The following is a 20,924-nucleotide window of genomic DNA, read 5'->3' on the forward strand; positions in this document are numbered from 1 at the left end:
TTTAGCGCCATCCATCATTCCTTCATTTTTGACCAGTTTCCCAGTCCCTGCCGATGGGAAACATCCCCACAGCTGCCACCACCACGCTTCACTGTGGGGATGGTGTTCTCGGGTCATGAGAGGTGTTGGGTTTGTGCCAGACATAGCATTTTCCTTTATGACCAAAAAGCTCAATTTTAGTCTTATCTGACCAGAGTACCTTCTTCCATATGTTTGGGGAGTCTCCCACATACCTTTTGGCGAACACCAAACGTGTTGCTTATTTTTTTCTTTAAGCAATGGCATTTTTCTGGCCACTCTTCCGTAAAGCCCAGCTCTGTGGAGTGTACGGCTTAAAGTGGTCCTATGGACAGATACTCCAATCTCCTCTGTGGAGCTTTGCAGCTCCTTCAGGGTTATCTTTGGTCCCTTTGTTGCCTCTCTGATTAATGCCCTCCTTGCCTGGTCCGTGAGTTTTGGTGGGCGGCCCTCTCTTGGCAGGTTTGTTGTTGTGCCATATTCTTTCAATTTTTTTATAATGGATTTAATGGTGCTTCGTGGGATGTTCAATGTTTCTGATGTTTTTTTATAACCCAACCCTGATCTGTACTTCTCCACAACTTTGTCCCTGAGCTGTTTGGAGAGCTCCTTGGTCTTCGTGGTGCCGCTTGCTTGGTGGTGCCCCTTGCTTAGTGGTGTTTCAGACTCTGGGGCCTTTCAGAACAGGTGTACAGTTGAATTCGGAAGTTTACATACACTTAGGTTGGAGTCATTAAAAGTTGTTTTTCAAGCACTCCACAAATTTCTTGTTAACAAACTATAGTTTTGGCAAGTCGGTTAGGACATCTACTTTGTGTATGAAACAAGTATTTTTTACAACAATTGTTTACAGACAGATTATTTCACTTATAATTCCCTGTATCACAATTCCAGTGGGTCAGAAGTTTGCATACACTAAGTTGACTGTGCCTTTAAACAGCTTGGAAAATTCCAGATAATTATGTCATGGCTTTAGAAGCTTCTGATAGGCTAATTGGCATAATTTGAGTCAATTGGAGGTGTACCTGTGGATGTATTTCAAGGCCTACCTTCAAACTCAGTGCCTCTTTGCTTGACATCATGGGAAAATGAATAGAAATCAGCCAAGACCTCAGAAAAAGAATTGTAGACCTCCACAAGTCTGGTTCATCCTTGGGAGCAATTTCCAAACGCCTGAAGGTACCACGTTAATCTGTACAAACAATAGTACGCAAGTATAAACACCATGGGACCACGCAGCCGTCATACCGCTCAGGAAGGAGGCGCGTTCTGTCTCCTAGAGATGAATGTACTTTGGTGTGAATCAATCCCAGAACAACAGCAAAGGACCTTGTGAAGATGCTGGAGGAAACAGGTACAAAAGTATCTATATCCACAGTAAAATGAGTCCTATATCGACATAACCTGAAAGGCCGCTCAGCAAGGAAGAAGCCACTGCTCCAAAACTGCCATAAAAAAGCCAGACTACGGTTTGCAACTGCACATTGGGACAAAGATCATACTTTTTGGAGAAATGTCCTCTGGTCTGATGAAACAAAAATATAACTGTTTGGCCATAATGACCATCGTTATGTTTGGAGGTAAAAGGGGGTTGCTTGCAAGCCAAAGAACACCATCCCAACCATGAAGCACGGGGTGGCAGCATCATGCTGTGGGGGTGCTTTGCTGCAGGAGGGACTGGTGCACTTAACAAAATAGATGGCATCATGAGGAAGGAAAATTATGTGGATATATTGAAGCAACATCTCAAGACATCAGTCAGGCAGTTAAAGCTTGGTCGCAAATGGGTCTTCCAAATGGACAATGACCCCAAGCATACTTCCAAAGTTGTGGCAAAATGGCTTAAGGACAACAAAGTCAAGGTATTGGAGTGGCCATCACAAAGCCCTGACCTCAATCCTATAGAAAATATGTGGGCAGAACTGAAAAAGCGTGTGCGAGCAAGGAGGCCTACGAACCTTACTCAGTTACACCAGCTCTGTCAGGAGTAATGGCCCAAAATTCACCCAACTTATTGTGGGAAGCTTGTGGAAGGCTACCTGAAATGTTTGACCCAAGTTAAACAATTTAAAGGCAATGCTACCAGATGCTAATTGAGTGTATGTAAACTTCTGACCCACTGGGAATGTGATGAAAGAAATAAAAGCTTAAATAAATCTTTCTCTCTACTATTATTCTGACATTTCACATTCTTAAATTAAAGTGGTGATCCTAACTGACCTAAGACAGGGAATATTTACTAGGATTAAATGTCAGGAATTGTGAAAAACTGAGTTTAAATGTATTTGGCTAAGGTGTATGTGAACTTCAGACTTCAACTGTACATGTTGCTTATGAGCGCATTTTACACTACCTTTGGATTATAATAAGATTTTAAGGCTCGTATGAATGTCCTGCTAACTATGTTTGTGTCATCGCATATCAACTGCGTTATACTTAAAAAACACTTCAACTTCAACCAGTAAAATGGCTCTTTGGCTAGCTTTTGCTACAGCTTATATCAATGAGCATTAGCATTCTAGCTAACAACTGCTGCATCCAAAATAGTTATTTTGCAAACATCACAACCAAATATAATCTTAGCGACTGTGCAAGCAAGAATCAAAACATCATTGTAAGCGTATGAGAACCCAAAAAAGTATTTTTTTTTGGAAGTAATAAAAACGTAAATCTACTGTAGGCTATGCTAAATATTAGGAAGGTGTCCCTAATGTTTGGTATACTCTGTGTATGTCTGCTACAGAGAGACTAGAGAGAGCATGAGAACATTTATTTTGATCAGTCATGGAAATAAAAGTGCTGAAAACATGTTGGCACACCATTTAAAAATACGATGGAGAACAAGCTATAGGATGAAAAATACTGGAGTTTTGGCGTAGGTACAGCTGACTAGTGCTAGTTAACGCTACTTAAAAAAAAATAAAAAATACCTGGAGTCAAAGTATTGTTTATAATATCGTCCAAAGATAATATTGCGATATGTAATTGTTTAGATTTTTTCCCTCCATTACTAGTGTTTGGGTGTGCATGGGTGGGGTGGCAGGACATCATGTTATGTTATGAGCACACACAGGAAGCCTGGCTGGAAGCCTCTCTGATAGGTTCTCTAGACCAGGGGTGGCACTACTTCTGACTTGGTGCCACAACATTAGGCTCTATGGTGGATATACTAAGGGTGGTGTGAGGGTATGTACAGTACATTATAAACATCATAGAGACTATCCCTAGTGAGTGCCAGAGCCAAATGCAAGGAGGGGGTGCTGTTGTGGGGGCTGTGGGTTCTGTCTCAGTGGCTGCAGCTGCTTTTGGCCGTCTCCCTGCCTCTGGTTTTCAGCTTCATTTCACCCCCTAATGAAGATTTAGAGGCACCCCTGGCAAGGGTGTGAGGGGGGAGAGGGAGTGTGTACGTGAGGGAGAGCAAGGAAGGAAGAGACTGGGTGGATGTCTTTCATTAGCTAGGTTTCCATCCAATTGGCAACAGATTTTAAAAGTAATTATTCTAAAATCTGCATAAAAACAATATGCACATTTTCCCACCAGAGATGTATTTCCATCAGATTTACTTGTTTCAGACAAAAGGCTGTGCTTTATGACGTAGAGCATATAAAAATACCTTTTGCGGTTAAATGGGTTTCCGTTACATTTTCAGATCTACTGATGATTTTCTCATATTGTTTTGCCTTATATAGCGAAATGTTGCATTATATAGCGAGTGTGCCCACTCTGATATTGGCACGTGCGCTCTAGCCAACAGCTCCCAGATACAGTGTGGGTATAGCGTATATGATGATATTATTATGGACAAAAGAGCAAGATCATTTTTATTTGTCAAATGGCAGCCAAACGTCGATGATCATGTCACCAGAATAAGACCCTCGATATTTATTGAAAAGGGGCATCAAGCTTATCACCTTGCACTTTCACCACCCTTATTTAATATGTAGCCTAATAAACTGCATGCTTTCCCGACGGTTATTAGATAAATATTTGCACATGAAGCGTTTCCACCAACATTTCTCACATAGTAAATTTTAACAACAGAAATAGATCCAACCTTTTCGAGCGTATTTTGTTTTGTCAACATTTGAAAAGTTTACCAACACATTTTCTGTTTCCATCAGGCATGTCATGACATTTTTCATCTGACATGTACTTTACTCGCCTAAAAAGGTTGGATGGAAATCTGGTTAGTGTCCCAGTGAAATCTCCTATAATGGACCACCTCTGCTCCAGTACGGGAAGGAAACTGTCTATTGTGACTGGTCTCTCTCGCTCTCTCTCTATTCAATTCAAAGGGCTTTATTGGCATGAGAAACATGTTTACATTGCCAAAGCAAGTGAAATAGATAATAAACAAAAGTGAAATAAACTATATAAAATTAACAGTAAACATTACGCTCACAAACGTTCCAAAGGAATAGAGACATTTCAAATGTCATATTATGGCTATATACAGTGTAGTAACGATGTGCAACTAGTTAAAGTACAAAAGTGGAAAATAAATAAACATAAATATGGGTTGTATTTACAATGGTGTTTGTTCTTCACTGGTTGCCCTTTTCTTGTGGCAACAGGTCACAAATATTGCTGCTGTGATGGAACACTGTGGTATTTCACCCAATAGATGTGGGAGTTTATCAAAATTGGATTTGTTTTTGAATTCTTTGTGGGTCTGTGTAATCTGAGGGAAATATGTGTCTCTAATATGGTCATACATTTGGCATGAGGTTAGGAAGTGCAGCTCAGTTTCCACCTCATTTTGTGGGCAGTGTGCACATAGCCGGTCTTCTCTTGAGAGCCAGGTCTGCCTACAGCGGCCTCTCTCAATAGCAAGGCTATGCTCACTGAGTCTGTACATAGTCAAAGATTTCCTTAATTTTGGGTCAGTCACAGTGGTCAGGTATTCTGCCACTGTGTACTCTCTGTTTAGGGCCAAATAGCATTCTAGTTTGCTCTGTTTTTTTGTTAATTCTTTCCAATTGGTCAAGTAATTATCTTTTTGTTTTCTCATGATTTGGTTGGGTCTAATTGTGTTGCTGTCCTGGGCCTCTGTGGGGTCTGTTTGTGTTTGTGAACAGAGCCCCAGGACCAGCTTGCTTAGGGGACTCTTCTCCAGGTTCATCTCTCTGTAGGTGATGGCTTTGTTATGGAAGGTTTGGGAATCGCTTCCTTTTACAGTGAGGGAAAAAAGTATTTGATCCCCTGCTGATTTTGTACGTTTGCCCACTGACAAAGAAATTATCAGTCTATTATTTTAATGGTAGGTTTATTTGAACAGTGAGAGACAATAACAACAACAAAAAAATCCAGAAAAACGCATATCAAAAATGTTATAAATTGATTTGCATTTTAATGAGGGAAATAAGTATTTGACCCCCTCTCAGTCAGAAAGATTTCTGGCTCCCAGGTGTCTTTTATACAGGTAACGAGCTGAGATTAGGAGCACACTCTTAAAGGGAGTGCTCCTAATCTCAGCTTGTTACCTGTAGAAAAGACACCTGTCCACAGAAGCAATCAATAAATCAGATTCCAAACTCTCCACCATGGCCAAGACCAAAGAGCTCTTCGAGGATGTCAGGGACAAGATTGTAGACCCACACAAGGCTGGAATGGGCTACAAGACCATCGGCAAGCATCTTGGTGAGAAGGTGACAACAGTTGGTGCAATTATTCACAAATGGAAGAAACACAAAATAACTGTCAATCTCCCTCGGCCTGGGGCTCCATGCAAGATCTCATCCTCGTGGAGTTGCAATGATCATGAGAACGGTGAGGAATCAGCCCAGAACTACATGGGAGGATCTTGTCAATGATCTCAAGGCAGCTGGGACCATAGTCACCAAGAAAACAATTGGTAACACACTACGCCGTGAAGGACTGAAATCCTGCAGCGCCCGCAAGGTCCCCCTGCTCAAGAAAGCACATATACAGGCCCGTCTGAAGTTTGCAAATGAACATCTGAATGATTCAGAGGAGAACTGGGTGAAAGTGTTGTGGTCAGATGAGACCAAAATCGAGCTCTTTGGCATCAACTCAACTCGCCGTGTTTGGAGGAGGAGGAATGCTACCTATGACCCCAAGTACACCATCCCCACCATCAAACATGGAGGTGGAAACATTATGCTTTGGGGGTGTTTTTCTGCTAAGGGGACAGGACAACTTCACTGCATCAAAGGGACGATGGACGGGGCCATGTACCGTCAAATCTTGGGTGAGAACCTCCTTCCCTCAGCCAGGGCATTGAAAATGGGTCGTGGATGGGTATTCCAGCATGACAATGACCCAAAACACACGGCCAAGGCAACAAAGGAGTGGCTCAAGAAGAAGCACATTAAGGTCCTGGAGTGGCCTAGCCAGTCTCCAGACCTTAATCCCATAGAAAATCTGTGGAGGGAGCTAAAGGTTCGAGTTGCCAAATGTCAGGCTCGGAACCTTAATGACTTGGAGAAGATCTGCGAAGAGGAGTGGGACAAAATCCCTACTGAGATGTGTGCAAACCTGGTGGCCAACTAAAAGAAACATCTGACCTCGGTGATTGCCAACAAGGGTTTTACCACCAAGTACTAAGTCATGTTTTGCAGAGGGGTCAAATACTTATTTCCCTCATTAAAATGCAAATCAATTTATAACATTTTTTACATGCGTTTTTCTGTATTTTTTGTTGTTATTCTGTCTCTCACTGTTCAAATAAACCTACCATTAAAATTATAGACAGATCATGTCTTTGTCAGTGGACAAACGTACAAAATCAGCAGGGGATCAAATACTTTTTTCCCTCACTGTAGGTGGATGTAGAATTTAACTGCTCTTTTCTGGATTTTGATCATTTGCCGGTATCGGCCTAATTCTGCTCTGCATGCATTATTTGGTATTTTACGTTGTACACTAAGGATTTTTTTTGTAGAATTCTGCTTGCAGAGTCTCAATTTGGTGTTCGTCCCATTTTGTGAATTCTTGGTTGGTGAGCGGACCCCAGACCTCACAACCATAAAGGGCAATAGGTTCTATAACTGATTCAAGTATTTTTAACCAGATCCTAATTGGTATATCTAATTTTATGTTCCTTTTGATGGTGTAGAAGGCCCTTCTTGCCTTGTCTCTCAGATCGTTCACAGTTTTGTGGAAGTTACCTGTGGCGCTGATGTTTAGGCCAAGGAATGTATAGTGTTTTGTGTGCTCTAGGGCAACAGTGTCTAGATGGAATTTGTATTTGTGGTCCTGGCAACTGGATCTTTTTTGGAACACCATTATTTTTGTCTTACTGAGATTTACTGTCAGGGCCCAGGTCTGACAGAATCTTTGCAGAAGATCTAGGTGCTGCTGTAGACCCTCCTTGGTTGGGGACCGACGCACCAGATCATCAGCAAACAGTAGACATTTGACTTCAGATTCTAGTGAGGCCGGGTGCTGCAGACTGTTCTAGTGCCCTCGCCAATTCATTGATATACATGTTGAAGAGGATGGGGCTTAAACTGCATCCCTGTCTCACCCCACGGCCCAGTGGAAAGAAATGTGTGTGTTTTTTGCCATTTTTAACCGCACACTTGTTGTTTGTGTTATAGGATTATTTTATGTATCATTAAGGCAAATGTAGGGAGATGCCAAAGGTAAAATATAATAAACATGACTGTGTTTTAAATGAATGTATGTGCTCTTTCACAAAAGCTCTCAACAGTATGTGTTACATTAGTTCTTTTTTAAGAAGGGGCCTAGGCCACGCAGCCAATAGAATAATAGAATGAGAGGCTTCATATAGAAAAAGCATTCATGACCTTTTGGAGTGGACATTGTGTGACAGCTGGACGTTGGAAAAGAAGGGTGGTGCAGAACTAAAATAAGTTAGGAATTTGCCATAAGGGGGTAACTGAATATGCCATGGAAGTATGTTTGTGCATTTGTGTGTGTATAAAAGGGAGCTCTAAGCCAGAGAGAGACAGCCGTTCCATGGAACTGCTCGGCTTTCGTTATTAGATAATAAAAGTCTAATTTTTGGATTCACAGGCTCTAGTTTCTTGAGAGATATGTTTGAGTTGACTACTTTCGAGTCATATATTTCTACGACAGTGTACATGGATTTTATAATGTCGTATGTTTTTCCCCCAACACTGCTTTCCATCAATTTGTATAGCAGACCATCATGCCAAATTAAGTCAAAAGCTTTTTTGAAATCAATAAAGCATGACAAGACTTTGGCTTTGTTTTGTTTGTTTGTCGGATAGGGTGTGCAGGGTGAATACGTGGTCTGTCGTATGGTAATTTGGTAAAAAGCCAATTTGACATTTGCTCAGTACATTGTTTTCACTGAGGAAATGTATGAGTCTGCTGTTAATGATAATGCAGAGGATTTTCCCAAGGTTGCTGTTGACGCATACCCCACGGTAGTTATCTCTTTCTCTCTGTTCTCTCACTCAAATGATATATAGATTCTCTTCTCTCTGTTCTTCTGTTCTCCCTTTACCACTCACACCCTCCCCCCTCTCGCTCTTTCTGTGATCTGTCTCTCTCTCTCAATTCAATTCAAAGGGGCTTTATTGGCATGGGAAACATGTATTTACATTGCCAAAGCAAGTGAAATAAACAATACAAAAAAGTGAGAAGACACAAAACAACATCAACAAAAAACGATTGGAATTTAACAGTAAATATTGCACTCAAAATGGTTATATTATCAGCTATGATAAATATTGGTGTTATTTACAATGTTGTTTGTGCTCCACTGATTGCCCTATTTTTCACGGCAACGGGACACATCTTGCTGCTGTGATTGCACACTGCAGTATTTTGCCTAACAGATATGGGAGATTATTAATGTTTGATTTTGTTTTCAAATTCTTTGTGGGTCTGTGTGATCTGTAGGAAATATGTATCTTTAATGTGGTCATACATTTAGCAGGAGGTTAGGAACAGTTGGAAATTAACACCCAGCCACTCACAAAATGCAGGTAGATGTTGTCATTGGCAGGTAAGTATGTATATTTTACCAGCCACGTTGGCGGGTGGTCACACAGAGCATTTTAAAATCCGAAGCCCACATGTAGAAGTTGGTCGAGGTTACAAGAAAGGCTACTAAAGTGTGACTTTGTCCTTATGTTTGTTGGCCAGTTACATTGTTTTGTTCACATGCTAGGTTGTTTTTCAATGTTAGTTTTAGTTTGCTGCAACTGTCTGCTGCTAGGAAGACATAGAAGTTAGCGATCTTTTTGCTTTCTCATAATTTGGTTGGGTCTAATTGTGTTGCTGTCCTGGGGGTCTGTTTGTGTTTGTGAACAGAGCCCCAGAACCAGCTGGCTGAGGGGACTCTTCTCTAGGTTAATCTCTCTGTAGGTCAGGGCTTTGTGGTGGAATGTGTGGGCATCACTTCCTTTTAGATGGAATTTAACAGCTGTTTTCTGGATTTTGATAACTAGTGGAAATAGTCCTAATTCTGCGCTGCATGCAATGTTTGGGGTTTTGTGTTGTACACTAATTATATTTTTTAAGAATTCTGCATGCAGTCTCAATTGGTTGTTTGTCCCATTTTGTCTATTCTTGGTTGGTGAGTGGACTGCAGACCTCACAACCATAGATGGCAATGGGTTCTATAACTGATTTTAAGTATTTCTTAGCCAAATTTTACTTTTGATGGCATAGAAGGCCCTTCTTGCCTTGTCTCTTAGATCGTTCACAGCCTTGTGGAAGTTACCTGTGGTGCTGATGTTTAGGCTGAGGTAGGTATAGTTATTTGTGTGCTTTAGGGCAATGGTGTCTAGATTGAATTTGTATTTGTTGGCCTGGCAACTGGACCTTTTTTGGATTATTTTTGTTTAACTGAGACTTACTGTCCCCAACCAAGTCTTACAGAATATGTGCAGAATATCTAGGTGCTGCTGTAGGCCCTCCTTGGTTGGGGACAGAAGCACCAGATAATCTGCAAACAGTAGACATTTGATTTCCAAGTCCAGTAAGGTGAGGCCGGGTGCTGCAGACTGTTCTAGTGCCCTCACCAATTCATTGATATTAATGTTGAAGAGGGTGGGGCTCAAGCTGCATCCCTGTCTCACCCCACGGCCCTGAGGAAAGGAATCTGTGTGTTTATTGCCAATTTGTGTACATTGATTTTTATAATGTCATATTTTTTCCCCCAACACCACTTTCCATTAATTTGTTATAGCAGACCCTCATTCCAAATTGAGTCATGAGCATGAGAATACTTTGCTTTTGTTTTGTTTGTATGTAAGGGTGCGCAGGGTGTATACGTGGTCTGTCGTACGGTATTTTACATTTTCGTCATTTAGCAGACGCTTTTATCCAGAGTGACTTATCAGAGCGACTTACAAATTGGTATTTGGTACAATGTCAATTTGACACTCGCAAAGGACATTGTTTTCACTGAAGACATTTTGGAATCTGCTGTTGATGTTACTGCAGATGATTTTTCCGAGATTGCTGTTGATGCAGATTCCACAGTAATTATTAGGTTGGAGGGTTTGTATTTTGTCCTGTAGTTCATTCAATGTAATTGGAGAATCCAGTAATCTTCAATAGCTGATTCTAATATTTGTAGTTGATCATATATACAGTGCATTTGGAAAGTATTCAGATCCCTTGACTTTTTCCACATTTTGTTACGTTACAGCCTTATTCTAAAATTGATTATATTCCCCCCCCCCCCATCAATCTACACACAATACCCCATACTGACAAAGCAAAAACCGGTATTTATAAATTTTTGGATCTCTCTGTACTTTGCTCCGTTAATCTTTCCCTCGACCCTGACTAGTCTATCAGTCCCTGCCGCTGAAAAACATCCCCACAGCATGATGCTGCCACCACCATCCTTCACCGTAGGGATGGTGCCAGGTTTCCTCCAGACATAACGCTTGGCATTCAGGCCAAAGAGTTCAATCTTGGTTTCATCAGACCAGAGAATCTTGTTTCTCAAGGTCTGAGAGTCCTTTAGGTACCTTTTGGCCAACTCCAAGCGGGCTGTCATGTGCCTTTTACTGAGAACTGGCTTGCGTCTGTCCACTCTACCATAAAGGCCTGATTGGTGGAGTGCTGCAGAGATGGTTGTCCTTCTGGAAAGTTCTCCCATCTCTGGAGCTCTGTCAGAGTGACCATCGGGTTCTTGGTCACCTCCCTGACCAAGGCCTTTCTCCCCCGATTGCTCAGTTTGGCCAGGTGGCCAGCTCTAGGATGAGTCGTGGTGGTTCCAAACATCTTCCATTTAAGAATGATGGAGGCCACTGTGTTCTTGGGGACCTTCAATGCTGCAGAAATGTTTTGGTATCCTTCCCCAGATCTCTGCCTCGACACAATTATGGCTTGGTTTTTGCTCTGACATGCACTGTCAACTGTGGGATCTTATTTAGACAGGTGTGTGGCTTTCCAAATCATGTCCAATCAATTGAATTTACCACAGGTGGACTCCAATCAAGTTGTAGAAACATCTCAAGGATGATCAATGGAAACAGGATGCACCTGAGCTCAATTTTGAGTCTCATAGCAAAGGGTCTGAATACTTATGTAAATAAGGTATTTCTTTTAAATACATTTTCAAAATGTTCTAAAAACCTTTTCGCTTTGTCATAATGGGGTATTGTGTGTAGATTGATGAGGAAAAGCAGTCTTAATACTTTCCGAATGCACTGTATTTCCCATTGGAGTCCATAAGGAGTACAATCTGTGGCTTTTGTGTGCCCTCAGTGGGTGTCGAGGCATTTTCATGGGGGTTGCTAGGAGGTGGTGGGGTCTGCTGGGTTGACGGTTCTTCATTTGTCTGTTCTGCTGTTGTGTCGAGGGAGGCTGTGGTCAGGATCTAGGGTGGGCTGTTCAGCTGTGGTGTCTAGGCTAGCTGTCTCTCTCTCTCTATCTGTATCTCTAGTGTGTAATCCTCTGATGCCTAATTAGGTGGCTGGTTGTGATGAATGGCCATTGGCCGTGCAGTTAAAACACAATCTCCAGGCTGACCTTGTCATGCTTACTGATGGGGAGGCTCGACTGTACACACCCTCTTACCCCCCCACTCGCCCCCTCGTCCCCTGTATTGTACCTACCCCCTTTTGCGGAGACAGCTTTTGCTTTTATGTGTGTGTGTCCCCTCACATTGTACCTTACTCAGTGTTTCCCTGACCTTTGGCTGCCCTCCACTACCACCACCACCACTCTACCATCACAAATAAAATATTGAAATATAAGATGTCCTTTTTAACTGTTTGTCGCCAGCCCGGGTTGGTTCATTTTGGAGGTCATTGCGTCCAGTGTGTGTGCCTGTCCTCTCACCTTGTCTGTTGGTTTTGTTGAAACGGCTGTGTGTGTCCCTCCTGTGCCCCTGTAGAGCACTAAGAACTGGCGTGCTGCAGTGGACCTGACCGGCGGACTGCTGACAGCTCATGGTCAGGGCTACGGCAAGGCTGGCCAGCCCACCAGCCACACCACTGAGTCACTACAGGTGTTTGTCTGTTCTGTCTGTCTAGGTTTCTGTGTGGCAATAGAAGTGCGATACTGGTGCACATGCCTACATGTCAGTGTTTTTTGTGTGTTGTCATGTTTCTGTTTTACGTATGTACACTACATAACCAAAGGTATGTGGACACCTGCTTATCAAACATCTCATTCCAAAATCATGTGCATTAACATGGAGTTGGTCCCCCTTTTGCTGCTATAACAGCCTCCACTCTTCTGGGAAGGCATTCCACTAGATGTTGGAACATTGCTGCGGGGACTTGCTTCTATTCAGCCACGAGCATTAGTGAGGTCGGGCACTGATGTTGGGCGATTAGGCCTGACTCGCAGTCAGCATTCCAATTCATCCCAAAGGTTTTCGATGGGGTTGAGGTCAGGGCACCGATCTCGATAAACCATTTCTATATGAACCTCACTTTGTGCACGGGACATTGTCATGCTGAAACAGGAAAGGGCCTTTCCAAAACTGTTGCCATTGTATACTGTAGCATTAAGATTTCCCTTCACTGGAACTAAGGGGCCTAGCCCGAACCATGAAAAACAGCCCCAGACCATTATTCCTCCTTCACCAAACTTTAAAGTTGGCACTATGCATTCGGGCAAGTATCGTTCTCCTGGCATTTGCCAAACCCAGATTTGTCCGTCGGACTGCCAGATGGTGAAGTGTAATTCATCACTCCAGAGAACGCGTTTCCACTGCTCCAATGGCGGCGAGCTTTACATCACTCCAGCCGACACTTGGCATTGCGCATGGTGATCTTAGGCTTGTATGCGGCTGCACGGCCATGGAAACCTATTTCATGAAGCTCCCGACTAACAGTTATTGTGCTGATGTTGCTTCCAGATGCAGTTTGGAACTCGGTAGTGAGTGTTGCAACCGAGGACAGACGATTTTTACACGCTACTCGCTTCAGCACTTGGCGGTCCCTTTCTATGAGCTTGTGTGGCTTACCACTTCATGGCTGAGCAGTTGTTGCTCCTAGATGTTTCCACTTCACAATAACAGCACTTACAGTTGACGGGGAAGCTCTAGCAGGGCAGAAATGTGACGAACTGACATGTTGGAAAGATGGCATCCTATGACGGTGCCACGTTGAAAGTCACTGAGCTCTTCAGTAAGGCCATTCTACTGCCAATGTCTGTCTATGGAGATTGCATGGCTGTGTCCTCGATTTTATACACCTGTCAGCAACGGGTGTGGCTGAAATAGCCAAATCCACTAATTTGAAGGGGTGTTCACATACTTATGTATATATAGTGTATGTAGCTTAGGGATGACCCCATTTAGTCGACTGGTCGATTGTTTGGTCAATAGGCCAAGATTTCTTTAGTCGAGCAGTAGCAAAAAAATATACAGTACCAGTCAAAAGTTTGGACAAACCTACTCATTCAAGGGTTTTTCTTTATTTTTACTATTTTCTACATTGTAGAATAATAGTGAAGACATCAAAACTATGAAATAACACATATGAATTCACGTAGTAACCAAAAAAGTGTTAAACAAATTTTTGATTTTTGATTCTTCAAAGTAGCCACCCTTTGCCTTGATGACAGCTTTGCACACTCTTGGCATTCTCTCAACCAGCTTCACCTGGAATGCTTTTCCATCAGTCTTGAAGGAGTTCCAACATATGCTGAGCACTTGTTGGCTGCTTTTCCTTCACTCTGCGGTCCAACTCATCCCAAACCATCTCAATTGGGTTGAGGTCGGGTGATTGTGGAGGCCAGGTCATCTGATGCAGCACTCCATCACTCTCCTTCTTGGTCAAATAGCCCTTACACAGCCTGGAGGTGTGTTGAAAAACAAATGATAGTCCCACTATGCGCAAACCAGATGGGATGGCGTATCACTGCAGAATGCTGTGGTAGCCATTCTGTTTAAGTATGCCTTGAATTCTAAATAAATCACAGACAGCGTCACCAGCAAGCACCCCCACACCATCACATCTCCTCCTCCATGCTTCACGGTGGGAACCACACATGCAGAGATCATCCGTTCACCCACTATGCGTCTCACAAATACACGGCGGTTGGAACCAAAAAATCTCAAATTTGGACTCATCAGACCAAAGGACAGATTTCCACTGGTCTAATGTCCATTGCTCGTGTTTCTTGGCCCAAGCAAGTCTCTTCTTTATTATTGGTGTCCTTTAGTAGTGGTTTCTTTGCAGCAATTCGACCATGAAGGCCTGATTCACACAGTCCCCTCTGAACAGTTGATGTTGAGATGTGTCTGTTATTGAACTCTGTGAAGCATTAATTTGGGCTGCAGTTTCTGAGGCTGGTAACTCTAATGAACTTATCCTCTGCAGCAGAGGTAACTCTGGGTCTTCCTTTCCAGTGGTGGTCCTCATAAGAGCCAGTTTCATCATAGCGCTTGATGGTTTTTGTGACTGCACTTGAAGAAACGTTCAAAGTTCTTGAAATGTTCCAGATTGACTGACCATGTCTTAAAGTAATGATGGACTGTCATTTCTCTTTGCTTATTTGAGCTGTTCTTGCCATAATATGGACTTGGTATTTTACCAAATAGGGCTATCGTCTGTATACTACCCCTACCTTGTCACAACACAGCTGATTGGCTCAAACGCATTAAGAAGGAAAGAAATTCCACAAATTAACTTTTTACAAGGCACACCTGTAATTGAAATGCATTCCAGGTGGCTACCTCATGAAGCTGGTTGAGAGCTGTGCAAACCTGTCATCAAGGCAAAGGGTGGCTACTTTGAAGAATCTCAAATATTACATATTTTTTGATTTGTTTAACACTTTGTTTGGTTACTACATGATTCCATATGTGTTATTTCATTGTTTTGATGTCTTCACTATTATTCTACAATGTAAAAAATAAAGAAAATAATGAGTAGGTGTGTCCAAACTTTTGACTGGTACTGTATATATCATGGTGTACAAGACGCATGTCTGATTCGCGCATGTCTGAGTGGACCAATCCATTGTGGGGATGGTACAGTCCATCACTCCAAGACGTGCTACTGAAATTGTATATGGTTATGTTACATCAGAACAATGGTGCAACACTAATAAAAATTAATATTATTTTATAACAAATTTGCTTTCTCCCGCGTTGGAAAGTGGTTGCTGTCTGCGGTTCTGAAAGACATCAGTGTGCTGTTGAATTGGCACCTTTTCCTAGACCATGTTGCTATGTACATAATAGCAAAGTTAACCAGCATATTGGTGTTGAGAACAATGCGGCGGAGGCAGCAGCAGAATGAGGAGATGAGAAAACAGCCCTTGCCTTATTGTCTAAGAAAAGTGAGGAGAGAGGAAACTCCACCTTAATTAGGTCTATAATCAATAGCCTAACTGTTAAATGTGCCTGACTTTATGAATCATCCATATATACTACCGTTCAAAAGTTTGGGGTCACTTAGAAATTTCCTTGTTTTTAAAAGAAAAGCAATTTTTTGGTCCATTAAAATAACATCAAAAGGCGACTCCGGGACCTTCTAGGCAGAGTTGCAAAGAAAAAGTCCAGTGTCTGTATTCTTTTGCCTTTTATTTTTATTGGCCAGTCTGAGATATGGCTTTTTCTTTGCAACTCTGCCTAGGTCAGCATCCCGGAGTCGCCTCTTCACTGTTGACGTTGAGACTGGTGTTTTGCAGGTACTATTTAATGAAGCTGCCAGTTGAGGACCTGTGAGGCGTCTGTTTCTCAAACTAGACACTCTAATGTATTTGTCCTCTTGCTCAGTTGTGCACCGGGGCCTCCCACTCCTCTTTCTATTCTGGTTAGAGCCAGTTTGTGCTGTTCTGTGAAGGGAGTAGTACACAGCGTTTTACGAGATCTTCAGTTTCTTGGCAATTTCTCGCATGGAATAGCCTTCATTTCTCAGAACAAGAATAGACTGACGAGTTTCAGAAGAAAGTTATTTGTTTCTGGCCATTTTGAGCCTGTAATTGAACACACAATTGCTGATGCTCCAGATACCCAACTAGTCTCAAGAAGGCCAGTTTTTTATTGCTTCTTTAATCAGCACAACAGTTTTCAGCTGTGCTAACATAATTGCAAAAGGGTTTTCTAATTATCAATTAGCCTTTTAAAATGATAAACTTGGATTAGCAAACACAACGTGCTATTGGAACACAGGACTGATGGTTGCTGATAATGGGCCTCTGTATGCTGATTAAAAATCAGCCGTTTCCAGCTACAATAGCCATTTACAACATTAACAATGTCTATACTGTATTTCTGATTAATTTGATGTTATTTTAATGGACAAAAAAATTGATTTTCTTTCGAAAACAAGGACATTTTTAAGTGACCCCAAACTTTTGAACGGTAGTGTATATCTACAGAAATAAGACAGATCCTGTTTCTGTTGCCTGTTTTGAGTGTTTGTTTAATAGCCTACTGATTCCGTGAGCACCAAGCTTCATGCAATGACATGTCAAGTAAACAAAATTGGCTGTTATTAATCTTTGCTTTGCTGTAATAAAGGCTCTCCACTTTTTTTCCCCGTTAGAACAGTCTCTGGTATTATTTATCATTCATTTAGTGTTGTTTACATTTTTCCAAATTGTCCAAAAAATATTTACAATAATAATGCTCCTTTTTCTTGATATCATCTTATTGTTTTTATTACTATTATTATTACGATCATCATTATAATAATAAGTCATGTCATTATCATTAGTAGGCTTAGTATACTGTAGCAGCCTTGTATAACAATCATTGAGCTGTAGGCCTAAGAGCACATCCTGTTTAGTCTTAATACCGTAACTTACTTAGGCCTATATTTCAATATTTATATAGGCTACTGTATCAATCAGTCATTCATTCGTTAATGTCATCACACAGCATATGAGTCATTCATGATTTTAAATGCAATCAAGCATTTTAGTTTTAAAATAAAATAAAGCGAGCCTGGAATAATTAGCTTAAACAATAAATAAACCTTTCCATTTTAGTCTTTGCTGTAATAAAGGCTTGGCAAAAAAACGTCACAACACACTCTCTGGTATGCTTAGAATTTATTTAGTGTTGTTTACATTGTTCCAAACGGTCAGAAAAATTATATTGTAATCTAATAGCACCTGTTTGGCACACATAATATGCATGCAGCGCTAGCTCCTTACCTTATTTTTCTTGATCTCCAGTATTTTTCACAACTAGTAAAATTTATTCCACACATCTGACTTCCCCTTTACCTCCTGAGCAAACAGTAGCTTAAACATTCCCCCGTTTTCGAGTTTATTTGTCACGTCCTCTGCATCTATTTTCCTGTTACGGTGTTCGGAGTTTGTTATAACCAATTTATTAATGTGATTATGATATGCTATAGGTCAGGCCCTATTGGTCATGTGCATGTGATGCATACATGTGTCACGTAAAGAGAGCAAGGGTTGAGGGAATAGGGAATGTTTTTCCTAAACAAATGAGGGATTTCGGTAACAGAACTTTTCAGTCAGAAATGGCTGTAATTATGTTGCAGCTTCAGCAACGCGATAAACACTGTGGTGGTCACTGCAGCAGGGAGGAGAGAGAGACAACGGGTGCGAGTCACACAGTCACTCGCTGTCTTTTTTTTTTTTTTTTTACGGAGCCCGGCCCCACACAATCAAATCAATTGCTGGTCGGACTCCCTCTAGTCATTTGTGTGTCTTAATTATTTAACCAAACAGTGTGCTTAAATCATCAGACAAGCTCAGTGAATATAGTTGATTTTATTAAAACACATAAGTGTCTATATATGGAAAAATACACGTTTTAAAATTGATTGGTCGAAAGAACAGAAGACTCTTGGTCGATGAAGATTTTTTTTGGGTCAGGGACAGGCCTAACGTGTCAGTACAGTGTGTCGGCAATAGAGAGGCAAGTCTAACATACCCTCCTGTCTGGCTGTGTGTGTAGAAGGGTGTGTGTGTGTGTGTGTGTGTGGCGCAGCACATGTGTATGTGTGGCAGTGTGTGTGTGGCAGAGGAGAGGATGGGGGTGGAAGCCAGGAGCTGCCTGCACAAATTAGACTCCGGATGACAAGAGTGGGCTGACACACACACACCACATACACTCCGACAGGAGGGCAGAGGCAGGCTAAGACACACAGAGGACGACCGTATCGGGCTCACACACACACACAAACATATGTAAAGTTCTATATGTGTGTGTTGTTGCAGCTGTGGTTTGTTCGCCTGGCCCTGCTCACCAAGCTGAGCCTGTTCCAGAATACTGGAGCCGTTTGGAAACCTGGACCAACCTGAACTCTACTATGAATACTACCCTACTGTATACCCTGGGAGGAGAGGTACACACACCACCTACACCGAGCGTACAAAACATTAAGAACACCTTCCTAATATTGAGTTGCACCCACCTCTTTTGCCCTCAGAACAGCCTCAATTCGTCGGGGCATGGACCCTACAAGGTGTGGAAAACGTTCCACAGGGATGCTGGCCCATGTTGACTCCTATGCTTCCCATAGTTGTGTCAAGTTGGCTGGATGTCCTTTGGGTGGTGGACCATTCTTGATACACTTGGGAAACTGTTGAGCGTGAAAAACCTACAGTGTTGCAGTTCTTGACAAAAACCGGTGCGGCTGGCACCTACTACCATACCCCGTTCAAAGGCACTTAAATATTTTGTCTTGCCCATTAAATATCCTTCTTTAACTGTCTCCTCCCCTAGTCTATGTCATGGAAAGAGCATGTTCATAATGTTTTGTACACACAGTGTATACTTCAAATACTAACCAAACGCCCTGAGACCCTCAGGTCAAACCATTGAAATACCCAACCCTGCTAACAACCAAAGACAGCACTTTATTTCAGTGCCACTGGTGTTGTTGTTTTTCCCTTTTAACTCTGCATGAACAGCTCTCTGATGTAGTGCCATTGCTTTAGTCTTTACAGCCCTAGGGGTTACTGTAGTAGAGGCAATCGCTATAGAGTCATGGCCGTGGACACACACACACAGAAAGAGAACCGAGGTGAACACTTGAAGCTACACCACACAGCAGTCCAAGGGGAGAGCAGATTGAATTTCCATTCCTCAATATGAAATGCTTTGTGCTGCCGTAGGTGCCTCCAGATACTGGCAACTGCTTCCTGCCTGGCATCAAACATTCAGATCTGAAGGTCTGCTGCCCCCATCCAATATCTATTATCCATGATCTCACTCTTAGAAGGAACCTTAGTGGGAACCAAGCACCTCCTCTCAAACAACCAGGATATCCTGTGGAAAAAAAACTGAAACGGCTGATAATCTGTTCACAAAGTGAGAGGAAAAAGTAGAATGTTATTTTTTTACTGGAATTATTTTCAAGATCCGCATCCACAAGTCATAGGTTGTGGCTGAATGATAGGATGTTTCTTTAACTCGTCAGGATGAAACGAGGTTAACCCTTGACCCTTTGTACTGGAGAACATTGCTGTTCTCTCTGTGATGTCACCGTGTGTCACTGCAGAGCTGTAAGGAGAGGAGTCGTGGGTGTTTTCAGGGGTGTTGCTGATTACCAGAGAAGCTGTACACAGACAGACAGAGAGGATGCTCTCTCTGTAGCTACCTGAATGTGTGTCTGATATCAAAGAGCCAGAGATCAAAGACTCCGAGCTCAGGCACATGTCTGACTGCTCACCTCTTGGTAGGGCCTTCCTTCCTCATGGGAGAGGAGGGAGGGTGGGAGGAAGAGAGATTGAGAAAGAGAGGAAGAGAGAGTGAGTGTTGGATAGGTAGATAGAGGGAGATAGGAGGCTTCCTGCTTTGCAACAATCGTTTCGCAATGCCATCTGTACGTTTCAATGCCATCTGACGTGTGAAGACTCTCTCCCTCCTCTCTCTCAGGCTCCATGGTTCCGTTCTCTATGCGGGTGCTGCATGCAGAGCTGCCTCAGTACCTGGGGAAACCACAGGAGTCTCTGGAAAGACTACACAGCATGAGGACTGTCTGTCAGACTGTGAGCACACACACACACACACACAGCTATGTCTTCCTATACTTGTGAGGACTTTTTGGGGACCAACAATTGATTCCCATTCAAAATCCTATTTTCCCTAACCCTAAACCTAACCCCTAACTTCTAACCCTAAACCTAACCCCTAACCCTAATTTTAACCCTAATTCTAACCCTAACCCTAAAATATCATTTTTATAAGTGAGGACTGACAAAATGTCCTCACTTCTCTGAATTTTAGTTGGTTTACTATTCTTCTGGCACTCACAAGTATAGTCAAACGTGTACACATACACAAATACACACACACACCAACTTTCTCTTGTGTCCTCCCTCACTTTTGTTTTCTTCCAATAAATGTAGTGATGCATTAATGACTACCTTGCTATGTGTGTGTCCCCTGTTTAAAACTTTCCAACTCCCTGTTTCAACTGATAGATTGTGGATAACCTAGAGCAGGGCTTGTCTGAGGACAGCAGTATGATCAACCTTACCCAGAAGAACAGACAAGGTACAGTATATCACACCCTTATTATCAGACAGACAGTGTT

The 20,924-nt window shown here is 42.2% G+C and overlaps 1 pseudogene across 1 annotated transcript in view; it reads left to right on the forward strand.

Moving 5' to 3' along the window:
* Positions 1-20,924, forward strand: part of LOC311145984 (trafficking protein particle complex subunit 12-like) — a 33,867-nt pseudogene that overhangs the window by 6,919 nt on the left and 6,024 nt on the right. The window contains exons 4-7 of the transcript XR_014615590.1: positions 12,335-12,448; positions 18,601-18,728; positions 20,264-20,376; positions 20,812-20,884. The product of XR_014615590.1 is annotated as a trafficking protein particle complex subunit 12-like (transcript). The remainder of the gene's footprint in view (positions 1-12,334; positions 12,449-18,600; positions 18,729-20,263; positions 20,377-20,811; positions 20,885-20,924) is intronic.

This window comes from Coregonus lavaretus, assembly GCF_964263955.1.
Source record: "Coregonus lavaretus genome assembly, chromosome: 18".
NCBI classification, from domain to species: domain Eukaryota; kingdom Metazoa; phylum Chordata; class Actinopteri; order Salmoniformes; family Salmonidae; genus Coregonus; species Coregonus lavaretus.